The sequence below is a fragment of the Nuphar pumila genome, chromosome 2 (assembly GCF_984573655.1).
Source record: "Nuphar pumila chromosome 2, dmNupPumi1.hap1.1, whole genome shotgun sequence".
Taxonomy (NCBI): domain Eukaryota; kingdom Viridiplantae; phylum Streptophyta; class Magnoliopsida; order Nymphaeales; family Nymphaeaceae; genus Nuphar; species Nuphar pumila.
The window spans coordinates 21,885,095-21,894,837 of NC_143250.1; positions in this window are offsets into that span (position 1 = coordinate 21,885,095).

Sequence of the window (9,743 nt, forward strand, 5' to 3'; positions counted from 1 at the left end):
AACTACTGAATTGGATGTTGTCCGATAAAAGAATGACTAGTTAGAGTGACAGTTGAGGAATGCCTCAACTAGTGGAGCAATGTCACATGTGGGGCTGTGTATTAAGTTGCTTGAGCCTGCAAAGTACAAAGGCACTCAGAACTCGAGAGATCTTGAGAACTTTATTTACTTGATGGATCAGTACCTCGAGGTTGGAGGTATGATAGAAGGTTCAAATTCGTTGTGCACTACAACTATGTACCTTACTGATGATGCTATGCTTTGGTGGAGACATCACAAAGGCGATGTTGAGCATGGGCGTTTGCCTTAATAAGGAACTGTGAATTATTTTTGCCCAAGAATGATAATTGAATTACCTGCAATAAGATGTTTGCCCTGAAGTAGACTGGGTCAATTCATGAGTATGTCAAAGCATTCACCTCACTGTTGCTAGACATTCAGAACATAGGCAATGCAAACCAGTTGTTCCACTTCATGCATGGACTATAGGAGTGGGCAACTATAGAGCTTAATCGATAAGACCCTCAAACTCTTATTGTGGCGCATGTTGCTGCTGAGAAGCTCGCTAAGATTAATAAGAAAAATACGATATCTCAAGGACGATAATTCAGAAATGATCATAACAATAATAGAAGGGACAATCGAAAGAATAACCGATGGAATAATGCTGGTAATGGGAACCAACAGGGTGATAACCAACAAAATCGTGGCCAACAAGAGGGACAACATAATAACCAGTAGAGAAACAACAACTACCGAGGGAAAAAATATCACCATCAGGATTGTTACATTTGCCATGGTGATCACCGGGCAAATCGTTATTTGAACATGAATCATGGTTCAGGAAACAGAGATAACTGCAAGACTAGAGCTGTGGATGCTATCCAAGCTAAAGTTGGGCATGGTGCCGTAGAGCAACCGACTATTAGTGCTATGCAGATGAATAAGGTAAAGGAGATACCTGCTGTTAGACCACGCATGAGCAAAAAGTTGATGTACTTGGAAGTCCTTCTTAATGTGTGACTCACCAAGGCATTGGTTGACACAAACACTATGCACAACTTTGTTTCTCTTAAAGAAGCAGAGCGTTTGGTGCTACAATGGAAAAAGAAAGAGAGCCAGATGAAGGTGGTCAACTCGAAGCCAAGTCTATTTATAGAGTTGCCCACGATGCACCTGTGAGAATCCTGAGCTGGTCTGGAAGGGCCACATTTTCTATAGAACCAAAGGATGATTTTAGGGTCATCCTAGGTATGGAGTTCTTTCAAAGCAACAAGGTTATGCTGATGCCTCATTTGAATGTTGTTAGTTTTGAGAATAAGAAGCAACCTTGCATGATTGTCGCACTACCTGCGGTGAAGCCTTGTGAGTACTTGGTGTCTACGCTCCAGTTGAAGAAGGGTCTCAAGAAAGGGGATGAGACCTTCCTTGTGACGATTCATGAGATTGAGGAAGAGGAGAGCATTGTTGACATCCTAATGGCCTTATCGCCAATATTAAAAGAGTTTGGTGATGTTATGCCCATTGAGCTGCCAAGGAATCTACCTTCGCGAAGAGAGGTAGATAGTGAGTTTGAGTTAGTGGCGGATGCACAGCCACCTGCTATGGCATCGTACCACATAGTGATTGCCGAGCTAGCAGAGTTGCGAAAACAATTAGATGGCATACTGGAAGCCAGGATCATTCGATCGTCCAAAGCACCCTTTGGAGTGCCTATGCTATTCCAGGCAAAGCATGACTAGTCGAAGTACTTGTGTGTGGATTACCATGCATTGAATAAATTGATTTTAAAGAATAAGTATTTGCTTCCTTTGATCACATACTTGTTTTATCAGTTGGGTAAAGCTCATGTTTTCTCAAAGTTGGATATGTGATCTGACTATTGGCATGTTAGAATTTCCGAAGAGGATGAAGCCAAGACCACTTGCATGACACAATATGGGGCGTTCGAGTTCTTTGTTATGTCATTCGGCTTGATGAACGCACCCGCAACCTTCTCTACACTCACGAATAAGATATTTTATCCGCACCTTGACAAGTTCATCATGGTTTAGCTAGATAACATAGTGGTGTACATTAATTATATGGAGGAGCATGTTCAACACATTCAGATTGTGTTTCAGACTCTGAAGGATAATGAGTTGTACATGAAGCGGGAGAAGTGTCTATTCGATCAGAAGAAAGTGCATTTTCTTGGCCACATTGTGAGAGGAGGCATGCTGAGGATGGATCACCAGAAGGTTAGGGCAATTCAAGAATGAGGGCCACCTGCCAAGGTCCCAAAGTTGCATTCTTTCTTGGGGCTTGCCAATTATTATCAATGATTCATTCAGTGTTATTCTTTGACCGCCACCCCGTTCATTGATATGCTAAAGAAGGATAAGCCATGGGCATGGTATGATTCTTGTTAAGAAGCTTTTGACAAGCTAAAGCATGTATTGACTGAGGAGCCTCTGCTGAATTTGCTTTATTGTCACAAGTTGTTTGAAGTGCAGACTAACACGTCTGACTTCGCAATTAGAGGAGTGCAAGAAGGACATCCCATTACCTTTGAGAGCCACAAGCTGAAAGATGATGAGTGACACTACACTGTGCATGAGCAAGAAATGTTGGCTATCATGTATTGCCTCCGCATGAAGAAATACTATCTTCTGGGTCATAGTTCGTTGTGCACACCAACGATGTGGCGACAAGTTATTTTCAGACTCAGAAAAAGCTGAGTTTAAAACAAGCTCATTGACAAGAATTCCTTGAAAAATTTGACGTGGTCCTTGAGTATAAGCCTAGCAGGACCAATGTCATTGTTGATGCCCTAAGTTGGAAGGCGAAACTCACAACATTGCATGACAAGGAAGGTATCACTAGCCAACCGACAAGTGATCTTTTCGAGCAGGTTTGAGAAGGATTGATGAATGATCTGATGACCCAACAAATTATCATGTTGGCAAAGGAAGGAAAGACCTGGAGATTATGGTTTGAGGATGATCTACTCCATACCACTAGGGTTCGTTTGTATATCCCATGGTGGGGACTCTGCAAAGGCGGTTGATGCAGGAGTGCCATGACACACGCTAGCCTGGTCACCTAGGGCAGCAGAGAATGTTGGCATTGTTGGGGCATGCGTATTATTGGCCACAAATGCAGGATGACGTAGATGCATATGTACAAACCTACTTGATTTGCCAGCATGATGAAGTCATGAACCAGAGACCAGGAGGACTGTTGGAGTCGTTGCCTCTGCCGAGTCGTCCGTTGGAGTGCATCACCATAAACTTCATTATTAGTCTACCAAAGGCAAATGGTTGCAGTTCAATTCTTATGGTTGTGGATAGGTCTTCGAAGTGTGCTATCTTCGTGCTTGCCTCTACCACCTGCTCAGTTGCCAACACTACAAAGTTGTTCATGTAGAATGTGGTAAAATATTGGGGAATCCTAAAGAGCATTGTTAGTGATCGAGATGCTCGCTTCACTAGAAAGTTCTGGCATAAGGTATTTCGGTTGCTAGGGACAGATTTGCATTTCAGCACTAGCTTTCATCCACATACTGATGGGTAGACAGAGCAAATTAATGGCATCTTGGATGAGTATCTTCGGTACTTTGTGAGTGTTAACCAGAGGGATTGGGTAGACTTTCTTGATGTTGCCCAATTTTGCTACAACCTCCAGAAAAGTGAGTCATCCAGCCATAGTTTGTTTGAAGTTATAATAAGGCAACAACCACAAACTGCTCACTCTCTTGCTGCATGTGGACATGGGAAAGCACCATATGCATACTAGTTTGTCAGAAATTGGCAGGACCAAGCAGAGTTGGCAAAGGTCTATCTGAACAAGGCTGCAAAGCGCATGAAGAAATGGGTGGATAAGAAGCTTTGACATGTAGAGTTCAGTGTTGGAGATAAGGTGTTTGTGAAGCTCTACCTCGAGCACACTGCTATCTTTTGGGGTCACCATCGAGGCCTCATTTGCAAATATGACGACCCCTTCTCCATCACGAGGTGAGTTGGGAACTTGGCTTACAAGTTGGATTTGCTAGCAGACTTTTAGGTTCATCCAATCTTTCATTTATCCAACCTGAAGCTATTCCGCAAAGATGAAAGAGATCCGCAACGAAGCACATCTCAGCATGCTCTGATCCCATAATGCATACCTTCAACAATCAACATCCCAGGTAGAGAACTAGAAGTCATCCTCAATCACTTCAACAATTATCTTGGCGATGCAAAGAAGTACCTAGTGCAATGGAAAGGTTTACCAAAGAGTGAAGCTACTTGGAAGAAAGCCGTTAGCATGTGGAAGCAACATCAACTTGTGGAGGAGTACCACTCACGATTGTCATTGAGGACGATGCGAACTTAGGCGGGAGAGAGTGTTTCAGACCGCCAAGGTTTTTACTTTTGTTGCTTAATGTAGTTACCTCTCTTGCTTTCTTGTAGTGTATATAATGGCCTTTGGCCTAAGAACCCTCAGGTATAAGGTGATTTTGGGGTCTCTCTGTACTCATTAACTTGCTAATATAAGTCTCTGCTTTTTTGCCATCTTCTATACTCTCTTGCCTGCCTACTCTCTTTACGTGATTGTGTGCATGTGTGCTTGTACTATTGTGCTTGCGTGCTTGATGAGTGACATTTAGCTTATTTTTTTTTATATGCTTTAAAGGCCGTTTCAGTGTTTGGGTATACTAGGACACATCACAAGGGCCTTTGCTTTTAGCCCGTGACATTATCTTTCCAACAAGCTAAAAATCTAGTTAATACGACATCAAAGTAGAAAGTTATGATCAAGGCAAGGTAACTTGTTTAGTAAAATCATATTTTTTAGGTAGGGCCTACTTTGAATGTATTTTTTACAGCCATGAATTAATGTTGAAAATGTTAGCTTTCCAACACACCAAACAGTGCCTCAATATGACATCTAGATAGAAAGTTATGGCTAAAACAAGTTACCCTATTATAATACATCCAAAATTCCTATAGAAAACCTCTAGATGCCCGATCCATGCTTGCCATTTGAAGAGAAACCACACAAAATCCTATCATTATCTCTCTAAAATAGAAAAATAAAATACTTCCTTATCATATCCTATCCTAACCATCCTAGATATGTTCCAATCTCACCAAAGTTTTTATCCCAAGCAGAACTCTTCGTAAGTGAACTTCTATCCCAAGCATAAATCTTCTAGGATTAGCCTTATCCCCTTTTAGGGATAAGCACAAATCCATTTGGGTTGGATTCTCATCTATGATTATTATAAATAGGGGCTGACTCCTAAAGCCTAATAATCTACAAATCTGTTGTTTTAGTGATGCCTATCCTAGCCCTGCCTTCACTCTAACTCTCTCTCATCTCGATCTCGAAATTGCCATACCTATGCGGAGGTGTTGTCGAAGACATTTCAACAACCATCATACCTATGCAAATGTGTTGCTGGACAGAAGAAGAGCCTAAAAAGAACTAAGCATACCACAAAGTCTAAAAAAGGTGGTTTTCCAAGATCTCTTTGATAGTTTTTATGCTTTTATTTTAGTTTTCGTTCGTTTCTGTCATTATTTCTTGCCTAAATACTTATACACGTTCAATTTCTATTACATATCTCATATCATTGGGGGTTGAAATCTCAAATCCGAATTTTCTCGATAGTCAGCTTCGAGCTTTAGAGGTCAAAACTTACTTTTGCTTTACCTCCTCGTGGAGAAGGATGATCGATGCTTGAACGAGCATATCACATATTTTAAAATCAATTTGAGAAGGGTTTTGCAAATTTTAGGTGAGTCATATTCCTTTTATCATGAAATTTTTGTGAAAAGTTTATGGCGATCACACTGAGACACAATGTTTTTCATCTTTCATCGTTTAGAAATTCATTACTTAGGAGATTTGGAGTTTTCTGAGGCCCAAAATCATAGTTAGAATAGCTTCATTTCAGAATTCAAGACATTTCAAACCAAACAACAAACAAAGTTTGTTATTAGGGATTGAAACAACAAAGAAATCTGCCATCAGGGGTTGAAACGACAAAACTTTTGCCTTGTCAGGGACTGAAACGACAATCCTTTTTGTTGTTTGGTCCTTGTAACCTATTTGTTGAACAACTTGTCTTCCAGAGACTGTATCTCAATGTTCTGATATCGAAATTAAGTGATTTTATTGAGTTTGAAAGATTAGATTTCCAACTTTATTTTATCATTTGGTGATTCACCTGAAACTACATATTTCTACATCGAAAGTGCCCGAAAAGTTTCTGTTCATGGTTTGTAACAGAAATTTCTGGATAGTTTGCATTCTGGGAAGAGGATCTCCGCGCTTCAATGTTAAAACCATGTGATTCTTGATTCTTATGAAAGCTAATTCATTTTTTTACAATTTGTCTTTTGTGGGATTTTTCAAAAAACAAAATTTTTTGGGTCTAAATCACATGAAAACTTTTTGTTTTTTTGGGTAGCAGGTAAGGTTGCAGGATAATCTTCATTTTGGGAGGCATTTCTCTCTGCTCGGATGTCAAAAGTTGACAAAACCAATCTTTTTTGAAAGCTGATATCCTAAATTATTTTTGGTAATTTGAGAGAAAAATCTAAAAAACATTTTATTGATAAAAAATCCCCAGAAAAATTATGTTCTATCATTTTGGGGTAGAAAATCTCATTGGGTGATTGGCATTCCAAATAGAGCATCTTCGCGCTAAAAAATCTAAATACCATGATTTTTATTTCCTTTTAAGATAATATCATCATCTTTAAGATTTGTTCTTAGTGTTTGTCTTATCGCTTCAAGAAGTGATGTATACATATTAGGTTTAAGTTTTATCAAATTTTTAGAAACATTTATTGGAGAAAAATCATCACTTAGAAAATAAAAAAATGTCACCTTCAACAAGATAGGATTTTGATTGAGACCTTGTTTGATTTATTGTGTGCTCTTCATATTTTATTCCCTCTTCTTTTAGGATTGAAGTCCCTCTTTTTTTTTGGTTTTTTAAAAATCTCTTGTCCTATCATTTGAATCTTCGGATCCTCCACCAGTACCTTTAGGTTGTTAGATTAGGTATATTGGTGGCAGTACCTTAAAGCCAAATAATCAATAGATCAATACCTTTAATTTGCTAGTTTGAGTATATCAATGGTAGACCCGAAAGAGAACCTTGATCAATATAACCTAAAGAGACTTCACAGATCCGTGGAGCGATTTTCGAGAAAAATAGGGTATCCATTTAATTTTGAAAATCTAGCGTTACTTGTTTGGGCTTCTATTTGAACAATTATTTGGGGTATCATGAATACCTAGTATCAATCCCAAGAAACCAAATCCCAACCCATTTCTGAGAAGCAACCTCTGAAAAATTTCAGCTATGGGATGTCACCCTAGATGATGTCTAACATTATCTTTTATGAGAATCCTAAAGAAATGACCCATACTGATGTCCCCAATGATCTTGAGAATGTTCAGAGGAAAGAATAAGCTCTGACAATCCCAGAATGCAGTTCACATTGGTACTCTCATCATTCTCGCAAGGATCCTCCCTCAAAATATGAGACAGACAGTTCAAGCTCAGATGAGTCTATAAGGAGACGAGTCCCTAGGATTCCACGTGTCAAATATCCACCCAAATGGAGAGATTTGTTGGCACAAATAAGGCAATATATAGGAGAAATGGAAGAGAAAATAAAGGAAATCTAGAGGAGAGAAGAGTATATGCGAACTAAGGCAACATAGACACAAAGAAAGGCCAAACGGTTTTAGGAACAAGACTATAACGAATGAGATGAATCCAAAGCATCTTACTGAGAGAGAAAAGTTCACAGATCTTGGTTGACTCATCAGATCCAAACCACATTATCTGAGTTAGACAAAAAAATAAAGTCTCTAAAAGACATGGTCTAGAACCTCAGTGCTAGAATGAGATATATAGATATGGATCGAAGGGAATACTCCCTAAGAAACTTTCTACTCGAAGAATGTGATGATGATAATGAAGATATTCTTCCAAGTTTCAGAGTGGAAAGGAGGACCCAATAACTTACATGGTTCTATTCATGGGGAGTGTGGCCAAATATTGTAATAACGATAGGAGGTTGATTAATTGGTTTTTCATGAGTTTGGAGGGAGAGACATTTGAATGGTTTGCCACACTAAACTTCTAAATTATCAAGAAAATCAAGTAGATCATCAACCTTTTCATGGATCAGTTTTTCTTTAATCTTGAAGCCCCTTCCACTATAAGTCAATTATATGACTTAAACCAAAAGAATGATAAGAGTGCTTATGAGTTCATTAACAGGCAGTCCATGGCTAATAGAATGAATGAAAAAATCTCACTCCCATGCCCTAATCATCATTATGGACAACTTCTATCAACCTCTACGAAACCTTCATGGCTCAGGTTGAAACCTATGTTGAAATCATCAAGAATGCTACCACCTTTGAAGTAGGCATCAAAAGATGAGTGTATGACGGGTTCCTAAAACACAACAGGGACAATAACGTCTACAAGAAGTCAAACTCATCCAAAGGTCAGGTCAATGTTATTTGAACCCCGAGATAGTCTTCTTAGAAGAATGGCAATCAAGGCCAGAAGGTGGGCAACCAGAGAACCGCTCCAAAAAAATCAAGCTCAAATAGAAATGGATATGGCAGAAACCCAAAATAGACCAAGAATTAAAGGTTCAAAAAGTTTAGGCAAGCTCAATCATAGGTCATCGATCTTTTATTGCAAGACGATTTGGTGAAATTGCCTAAGGTGTGAAACCCACCACATATGAAAGGGAAAGACCTGTCTAAATATTGTCGATATGATAAAGTTGTGAGCCATGACATCAAAGAATGTATCGTTCTCACACATGTCATAAAAGACAACATCACGAGCGATGAGTTGCTTGTTTATGAAGATCAACACAATCAGGGCAACGATGATTTGGGTATCTTCAAAAAGTAATTTCTTGATCATAACACAAAAAAAAGAAGTCCGAGTTTGTGAACCAAAGGAGAATTGACTTCCAGAAAAGATCATTGAGCAACGACCACCTGCCAACATTGAGAACTGCATTTTCTGAGCCCTTATATGTAATGTTAGTCCTTATCAATGACTTGTGGCTCCTCAAGTGTATTATCAAGGAGAAAAAAGAGTGGGAGGAAGACAAATTACATGAGAGTGCCAAGAAATTTTGCAAAAACCCCTCATATAAATGTGATTCATCTGGATCCACCAAACAACAACTACACCAAAGTTCCTCCCCTGGCGTCCTATGATAGAGACACAATCACAAAAAAGGACAACCTCCCTATATTCTCTCTAAAGAAGAGTTAGTCAGAAAGTGATGTGAGTCGTATCACACGTTTAGAAAAGGTTTACCGGCCAAAAGTTATAAGAAAATGCTCACCCTTGATGCATCATCATATAACTTTTTAGCCCAAGTCCAGCAAGAAAACCTATGAGAAATCCAAAGAGGACAGGAAAGAAAAGTATAATATTGAGATGCAGTTGGCCAAGACACCTAACATCTCGATATTGAAACTAATCAGGATTTCTGATGAACACTAGGAGGCAGTAGAAGGAATTTTAAGAAATGTTAAAGTTCTCCCTTGCATCCAGCCTGAAGGATTGTCACCCTTAATTTTCCAAGTCATGACTTAGATACCAGTTACCTTCTCAGATGATGATATGCCAAAACTCGTGAAACCCCACACTAAGGCCATGTAAATTACTATGCAAATCAATGGCATGCCAATCACCAAATGTCTAGTTGACAGTG